Source organism: Schistocerca piceifrons, chromosome X (assembly GCF_021461385.2).
Source record: "Schistocerca piceifrons isolate TAMUIC-IGC-003096 chromosome X, iqSchPice1.1, whole genome shotgun sequence".
In the NCBI taxonomy this organism is placed as follows: Eukaryota; Metazoa; Arthropoda; class Insecta; order Orthoptera; family Acrididae; genus Schistocerca; species Schistocerca piceifrons.
The window spans coordinates 653754050-653764085 of NC_060149.1; positions in this window are offsets into that span (position 1 = coordinate 653754050).

Consider the following 10036-nt stretch of genomic DNA (forward strand, 5'->3'; position numbering starts at 1 on the left):
TTTTATTCCGGAGGTACACATAAAATATCATCCGAAATTGTGCTAAACGCATTCTCTGAAAATTATTTCGAGCAGTTAGTTCATGAGCCCACGTAAATAGTAAACGGTTGTGAAAACACACTTGACCTCTTAGCAACAAATAATCCTGAGTTAATAACGAGCATCAAAACCGATATAGGGATTAGTGAACACAGGGTTGTCGTAGCGAGATTGAATATTGTAATCCCCAAATCCTCGAAAAATAAGCGAAAAATATACCTATTAAAAAAAAACAGATAAAAATTCACTTGACGCCTTCCTAAGAGACAATCTCCACTCATTCTAAATTAATAATATAAGTGTAGACCAGATGTGGCTTAGATTCAAAGAAATAGTATTGGCAGCAATTGAGAGATTTATACCAAATAAACTAACAAACGACAGAGCTGATCCTCCTTGGTACACAAAACGGGTTAGAACACTGTTGCAGAAACAGCGAAACAAACATGCCAGATTTAAACAGACGCAAAATCCCCAAGATTGGCGATCCTTTACAGAAGCTCGAAATTTAGCTCGGAGTTCAATGCGAGACGCCTACAACAGTTTCCACAACTAAACCTTCTCTCGAAACCTGGCAAAAAATCCAAAGAGATTCTGGTCGTATATGAAGTATGTTAGCGGCAAGAAACAATCAATGCATTCTCTGCACGATAGCAATGGAGATATTATCGAAGACAGTGCTGCTAAAGCAGAGTTACTAAACACAGCCTTCCGAAATGCCTTCACAAAAGAAGACGAAGCAAATATTTCAGAATTCGAATTGAGAACATCTGCCAACACGAGTAACGTAGAGGTAAATATCCTCGGAGTAGTGAAGCAACTTAAATCAGTTAATAAAAGCAAGTCTTCTGGTCCAGACTGTATACCAATTAGGTTCCTTTCGGGGTATACTGATGCATTAGCTCCATACTTAACAATCATATACAACCGTTCGCTCGACGAAAGACCCGTATCCAAAGACTGGAAAGTTGCACAGGTCACACCAATATTCCCGGCCGGTGTGGCCGAGCGGTTCTAGGCGCTTCAGTTTGGAACCGCGCGACCGCTACGATCGCAGGTTCGAATCCTGCCTCGGGCATGGATGTGTGTGTTGTCCTTAGGTTAGTTAGGTTTAAGTAGTTCGAAGTTCTAGGCGACTGATGACCTCAGAAGTTAAGTCGCATAGTGCTCAGAGCCATTTGAAAGAACACATAGAAAATGTTGCGGGGGAGGCTAACCAAAGGCTGCGTTTTATTGGCAGGACACTTAGAAAATGTAACAGACCTACTATGGAGACTGCCTACACTACGCTTGTTCGCCCTCTTGTAGAATACTGCTGCATGGTGTGGGATCCTTACCAGATAGGACTGACGGAGTACATCGAAAAAGTTCAAGAAAAGGCAGCACGTTTTGTATTATCGCGAAATATGGGAGAGAGTGTCACGGAAATGATACAGGATTTGGGCTGGAAATCATTAAAAGAAAGGCGTTTTTCGTTGCGACGGAATCTTCTCACGAAATTCCAATCACCAACTTTCTCCTCGGAATGCGAAAATATTTTGTTGACACTGACATACATAGGGAGGAACGATCACCACGATAAAATAAGGGAAATCAGAGCTCGTACGGAAAGACATAGGTGTTCATTCTTTCCCCGCGCTATACGAGATTGGAATAATAGAGAATTGTGAAGGTGGTTCGATGAACCCTCTGCCAGGCACTTAAATGTGATTTGCAGAATATCCATGTAGATGTAGATGTTGATGTCGTTAGTAGTGGGGGGGGGGGGCGGTACTAGGTAATAAAATTTCTCGTGTTTAGTTTTTCTACTTTCACAAACATAGCTACTGCTTTGCTTCTGGCTGTGTATGCAAGTGCTTTATAAAGCACAAAAGACCTTTTTCCTCTTCAAGTCGGATAAAGACATCACAACTGACAAACTTTATGACCTATCCAATAGGAATTCCGATGTTGAAATAGAGTATGCAGGTGGGGATAATGACAGTTCTGATGAAGGTGCAGCTATTGCCTATTCCGAGCACTATTTGCAAAGTGGGCAAGGATACGATCCTGAAGATGATTATAGTGAAGGTAATAGTGGACTTGCTAATGTGATTATTTCATAGGAAGAGACAGAGTAAATGGAAGAAAACCTGCAATGTTAGTAAAAGGAAATTAAAAACAGCACAATGACATTTTTGTTTGTTATATTATAGTTAAAAATTGTGAATCCTTACAAAAGAAACAATTTAATTTAAATAATAAAACAAAAGTTCTTTATCTCATAAAGTTTGCAGACTTTTATATATTATTGACCACTATACCTAATACTACTAGAAGCATGCCATCTGTAGCAAAAATTGACAATTAAACAACTTGAAACAATAATAAAATATTGAAATATTCCTTAAATACGGATCCACTCAAGTGATGGATATGTCTTAGACTGGTATGGAGTAGATATTACGGTAGGCGCCAGCTAATGTAAGAGCAATGCACGCACTCACTCGAGAGTTAAAAACTATGGTGTACACACTGTGAGGTCGCCTAAGAGGAGGAGTCTGGCGCCAAGACATTACTGTGGACTTATAAGCAACGATGATACTTAGGAACTTTTCTACAATCATACCACAAACACAGTTCATTTCTGTTACCAGTAGGTACACACGAGTCCTTTATTACATGATACACATTTGCACTATAGTTCAGTGCGGCATAGGAACGGTATGTAGTTTTTATTACGATGACCAGCGTCCACCCTAGTCTGTCCAGAGTAAGTCCCACATGCGTCTGCAGATGGGGACAGAGTGAGCGAGCATGCCACATGCGGCGAAGTATTCCACGAGGCATGCGACTGGAGCAAATAGTCGTTTGTCCCCAGATTAATGCCCACCAGCATGGTAAGATTCATCTCTGCACTACCCATATGGACGACCGTAAAGTACCCAACCACCATCAGCTTGGGCAGCCATTGCATGCAGCTCTGACCAGAGAATTAGTCTGTTAATTAGTTTCATGTTCCATGGATCATTTTGTACGATAAATCGTAAAGATGTAGAACGAGTCATTTTACATTCACAGCACAAATCAGTTTGTAAATATGGTTACACTAATAAGGTTTTTCTACATACAAATGTGAGTTAGTAATACTTACCCACCACCATTTACACGTTGCAATAATAGAAAGTCTTCTACAGAATATGAATTGTCAAGGAGAACCTTTTCCAGTTCGTTTTCAAATTTTACTTTGGTGTCTGTCATACATTTGATATACCCAGGTAAGTGATCAAAAATTTTAGTTGCAGCATTGTGCACTGCCTTTTGTGCTTAAGACAACTTTGGCGTGGAATAATGAATGCCATTTTTGCTTCTGACATTGTAATTATGTACAGCATTGGTGCTTTTGAACTGCAGTGGATTATTTACAACAAACTTCATGAGGAAATGAATATACTATGAAGCAGTAGTCTGAATGGTCGACTCCTGAAACAGATGTCTACAAGATGATTGTAGTAGAGCACATTTTTGAGCTATGAAGACTTTCTTTCTTAAACGTGAGTTATTCCAGAACATTTCTCCATACGACACGACTGAAAGAAAATATGCAGAATATGTCAGCTTACTGACGTGTCTTTCCCTAAGATTTGCAATGATTGTACGCGAAAATGCGGCTGATGTAAGTTGCTTTAGGAGTTACAAAACGTGCTTCTTCCATTTTAAATTCTCATCAATACAGACACCAAACAATTTGAAGTTGCCACCCTTTTTATTATTTCCTCACCATGTGTCATGCTTATCATTAATGTAGTATTCCTAGATGTATACCTGGGATGATTACATATCTTCCGAGTCAGAATAACGCCCCTGGACTATATTGGTTGAATTACTAAGTACAACTTCCTACATTCTTTTGGTTAGATATGACATTATCCATTTGTTGCCTATTCCATCAATTCCGTAAATCTTCAGTTTATCTAAGAGAATACTGTGATTCACATAGTCAAATGCCTCAGATACGTCGCAGAAAATACCAACCAGCGCTGTTTCAGTATTTGATGTCTGTAAAATTTGGTGATGTCAGCAGTGAAACAGGTCGCTAGTTATTGACATCTCTTCTATCACATTTCTTAAATAAGGGTTTGACGACGGCATATTTCAGTCTCTCTGGAAAAGTACCTTGAGTTGTGATGCCTTATATATTTCAGATAAAACTGGGCTTATTGTGTGGGACAAATCTTTGGTATTCTATTAGAAACGCCATCAAAGACAGGTGAGCTTTTATTCTTGAGAGAATATACAATTTTCTTAATTTCAGAGAGAAGTTGGTGATACGTTTATATGACTGAATTTTATGAGCGTTGCTCTTTCAACATATTGCTGTGATTTTGCTCCTGAAATGTTTGTCCCCACACTTTATACTGTATTTAAGAAATTACTATTAAATACATCTTCGACGTGTGACTCATCATTTATAGCCTTTCCATTCAGTACAGTAGTAATGTTATCTTTGAGTCTCTCGTTCCACTACATTCCGTACAGCCTTAAGCCTGTTGTCAGAATTATTGATTTCTTACATAGTGTACATGTTCCTTAATTTTTTAATAACATTTGTTAGTTATTTAGAATAGTTTCTTTAGGAAGCTACTATTGTAGGATCTCTAGTTGTTCTTTCCAACAGGTAAATTAAACAGAGGTGCGTTACAACTGCTGCTTGCTGTCGCCTCCTATGGTCATCCAACTATAAGACGCTATCACGCGGGATCCTGACTTGCCCAGACGAGCCCTCTGTAGCAGGATGACAATAGTTACATGCTTCCTATTAACGCTCGCCACTACCAGAATAACTATGGAACTTATTATTCTGATCATATCTGGACGCCGGCTTGTAGTTTTAATAACACTCGCATTTATTTTTAATTTGTAGTTTAAATCTATGTCTTAATCATATTATTCTTCCTCCGACCAGTAATCAAAATAAAACATATAATCTCATGGCATCTACATAGTGTGTTAAGTTTATTCTTTTGATTTCAAGGACAGAGCGCAAAATGCTATTAAAATATTAAGAAAAATTCATGTACGAGTTTAGAGGGTATACAGGATGCAGTCTTGGGAGCATACACTTAAAACAATATATGTTTTGGTATAAAACCCTTTTTCGTTGTAAAAATACTTAGGACTACTATGGATATTTTTCTTGAGTAGCTGTATAATAACATTAAATATTGTTATATTTTTACTTTAACGTAGAGTATTTATATCATAATTTGAGGGTCCATTTTGTTACAGTTTTTAGGCAAAATGTTACAGTTTGTTAGAGTTTTTTAGGCATTTTGTAGCACTTTCTTTTTTTGCCGTAAATTTGTAGCCTCCAATCTCCTGCATCACATAAAATATTCAAAGCCCAAACTCTTCTGAAATGATCCAAACTTTAGATGTGGACTTATGTAATAACCAATCACAAGTGACCTTTTTTCACTGCTGATGTAGGGATGTATGTATGAATGTACCCCGCAGGCCAATGTAACTATGAGCTCGTCAGAAACATTTATGTAAAACATTCGCAGAACAGTGTTCTGCCTCCCATCAATATGGGGTGCCTATGCTGCGTTTGTTAGGAGGTTATGTATAAGACAGTATGTTAACTCTGTGCTTCTTCTATGTATGCAGATGAAATCTTTGAAAGAATCTTCTTTATTTGCTCCTCAAATGCATTTCTCTAAAATCTGTCAAGGAGCTCGCTTTTGTCGCGTTGGCCAGTGAAATGTATATTGATAATAATCGGTATAACCGATAATGAGCTGAGAAAAACCAGTGATTTACCACGGGCAATGGTTAAAACGAAAAGGTGGTTTGAAATATGTAAAATCCGTGTACGTTCATAAATAAGTGGCAGCCGTTGATTAGTATCCTGTGTTATGAACACCTGTGAAAGCAGAGGTGGACGTCATCTATCTTATGTAGACATGATGGAATCATTAGCACACTAACCAACAATGAGCTAGAAGTGAGGACTGTTTTAATAAAGCTCAACAATAGCCATTTTTACTTTTTCGAAATGCGTTTCCAACGGTATCTGGTACATTAATATGAACCCCACACAATCGCTAAAGGAAACACATATAAACTGAATATTTGTCATTTTAAAAGACTCCCGATATAGGAAACTTCCACAAAAGGTGACGTCTCTACTTTTCCGAGAATCCACAAAACTCAACTAATCCTTCTTTTGTACTGTATGCTCGAAACTTATAACATAAAATTTAAAAGTTAAATTCAATAGCCTGCGTTTAGTGTTGGGAAATCACACAACACCCTACAAGATAAACCAACCATTTGCCAAGCGACTGTTAGGCAGCAACGCATATCGTCCTGCCTAATTCCCTTTCTTGTGCAGCCACTGTTTCACGATAAGATTAGTAGCTGTTGTACAACATTCTTCTTAGATCGTCATTATTAAGATGGTAGAAGACTCAGAATATTCTGAAATAGTTCAGGAGATGAAAAGAAGAGTAAGAGGTGCACGACTGCACCCTCAAATGAAGCTCTGAATATAGATAGGAACCATATTTGAAACAACAAAGAAAAACAAACATAAAAAACAGGATTTTTGTGTTTCAATGACCTTATTAATTTTAAAGATAGCCTGTATATGAATAACACAAAAGTTGAATGGGATAATTCCTTACTATGATGCATGAAAGTGAAGTTGCATAAAAGACACAGCATATAAGAGAAGAAGGAAGCTGAGAGATTCCTGTACATGCTTGAAGATTCAGAAAAGAGACAGGTAAGTTTGATTTTGTTTATTCTATACAGCCTTGTCTGTACAGATTATATTTATTTCATACATATTTTTACAGTTGTGTCTGGAGACAGACTTAGGTATACTGTCAAAAGATATAAGCTGGAGGGTGTACCTCCTAACGACAATCGAAGTGGATGAGCTCATAAGCTGCAGGAAAGGGATGAAGAGCAGATGGTAGAAGACTCAGAATATTCTGAAATAGTTCAGGAGATGAAAAGAAGAATAAGAAGTATACTAAATTATAAATGCAGATTTTCTCATTACCCTAGAAATAAAGTTAAGAGGTCATATTTTCCTCCAGTGTTAAATCTGAAAAAATTCATGATAAGTACAATTCTTCCCAAGTTAAATTAGCGTTTTTGGGCAGCTCTCTTTCAGAGTATAAAAAGGTATTCTGGTAATGTTTCAACCCGAGCTTTGGAAATCCTCGTACTGATAGTTGCTCAGCTTGTACACACTTTGTTGTGGAGTTAAAGTCAACTCAAGATATGGAATTAAAAAATAACACCAGAACAAATTATGAGTTGCACGGAATAAGGGCAAAAAGATTTTGGAATATTTTAAATTAAAATAAAAAGAGTATTGTGACAGTTTGTTTCGGCTGCTTGTAGAATCAGTCTTTAAACAAACTGTTTGTTGGAGAAGTATTTTACTCCAGACAGGTCTTGCTGAATAACTGTAAAATCTTAAAATACTGACAAACAAAAGCAAAGTAGCTAGCTACATATGACTTCAAAAGACTCAGCAAAGGGGAGGGGGGCAAATGAAATTCCATCTACTGTGAGAAACTATTTAAATTCCTTAGTGGAATATGTAACGAAAGAAGGTTAGAAAATCTTAGTCTCCGATAATTTCTGATTCTTTTGGCTCCCAGACTAAAAACCCCACAATGATGTCAATGCTTGTGAGGTACATTGAAAATTCACATGACAGGATGCTTGGCCTTATTGAAAATAACTAAGAAACAGTCACTCTGTCCTTAGAATATTACAATATTTTTGGAACGTTTGGAATGGTTAAAGTTCATAGTTTGCTTCACCAATAGACGTTGAGGTGCTGAAACCTGGAGAGAAGAATGATGTTTCAAGCATCTCAACTTATATCCGTGAATGATGTAAGTAAAAATAAAGCCTGAAGAAGTTGATGTCTTATTTTGAAAATGAATCATAGGAAAGTAAGCAGTTCTACTCAGAAGTTGTAAAAGGGACTGCTTATGATATTGAAGACAAAGTTCTGTATTATGAAGAAACTTTAAATTAAAGAAGACAGTTTCAGTATTGTTTCGGATGTGACACAGCATCAAATCGGAACATTGTATTTACCTATGTACTGTTTCTTTAGTAGTTATTTAAAAATATCGGTATGAGTTTTATAATGGATTTACGATCTAATGAACAGATTTTGTTGCTGTGGAAACTTCTGTTCATGTGTTAACTTACAAGAAAAATAAAAATGTACTAATGCGTTGTTAACTTCTTATTCTGTTGTAATCTACAAAATGTACTATACACAAGAGTCCATTTAACTTAAATGACTAGGATGCATATTTATAGCACCTAGCTTAATAAAATAAAGAAAGAAAACGTGCATGAATTCTGTAAAAATTTGTAATATGTAACTATTTTTCTCAATAAAGGTTATTAGCTATGAACTTCAGTTACTCATTCGTCAATCCCTGCCTGTATAGATGACTAGGATTAAATTTTTGAAGTTTTTTGTATCTGTAATATTGAGTAACACTAAAAAAATACGTCTTCTGTAAAATTTTGTTGGTGCATTTCTTTAGTTTTGTTAAAACGGTCGACAGCTGTAGTTTTCTGTAAACTGCAGCGCTAACTGCGATTCAGTAGCCGACACTTGCCATCATCTGACATGTAATCTGCGAGAATTTTGACAGTTGAGACAGGTCGCTTGAATTTTACTTCAGGCTAAAGAGTATGGTATTAAGCTCTGTTAAGTCACATATATCCCCAGGGAAACGATGATAATAATAATAATAATAAGTATGATTGAATAAGCACATATTGCAACTTGTAAGAAATAACAATTTATTACGATTTCATTTCGTGTACAATTTACTTTGACATAGTGACAACACTTATATATATATACTGTATATATTTTACAGTGTTAAAACAGTCATTCTTTTGCTATATCCCACGTTAACCCCGGTCGCCACGTGGCAATATTTTATAAATAACTACATTTTGTATGTTTTGAATTCCCCATGTACTGTATTCAAACATATTGGAATAGGTACACCATTTTGCATTGAACTTCCAGTACATACACCTATGCAGCTACCCAACTCAGCATCAGCACCATGAACTTTACATTCCAATACACGCCTTACAACATCGTCAAAAAGGGTTTTAACATAAATTCGGCATTGACTTAGTCTGCCCATTGCAGTACATATCACATGCTGCAAACCATATATTGTATGTTCGAATTGGACACTTTAGAAATATTCTCCGAATTGTCTCTTGAGTTGTTAATTTTAATGGAACAGCACTACACACAGTGACTATTGATACAGTGACACTGTTGCTGCTGCCAAAGATGGAAACGCTAAGATAGAATGGACTGTACTTGGGTGTCAACTGACGTTTGGTATGTGTTGATTGCTGCACATTTGTTCTCTCTCTGTTTGAAGGAGTCTCACATTTGTACATTATCATACATTTTCAATTTCTACTACATCCCTAAAGTCAGTGTGAGGTCCTATTCCTACATAAACACGCTGCAACCCATTGGTGGTCACATTGCCGGACAGCAACATGACTTTTATGGCTAACTAGATGTGTGTGGACTGATGGATTTATACACCACTCCGCTGGTTGCTGCCTACCAGTGACAATAGTCCAATGGTAGTGTGAGTACTATCAAGTTGAAACCTGACAGACCAGGATGGACAGTTTGGATGGAGTCATACTATTTTTTTTAATTTCCGAGATATAGAGACTGTTATGGGAGAAACATAGAACTGAGCTGCTTTTATAAGCAAGGGAGAGAATTGGATGATATCGATGCCTGGTGGGCTGTAGTGAATTTCAGGGATACTTAGAGTTGACACTCCATGTTGCGAACACAGGGAAAAATCCAGATTGGTTTTATTTATTGCTGGCCGGAGTGGCCAAGCGGTTCTAGGCGCTACAGTCTGGAATCGCGCGACCGCTACGGTCGCAGGTTCGAATCCTGCCTCGGGTT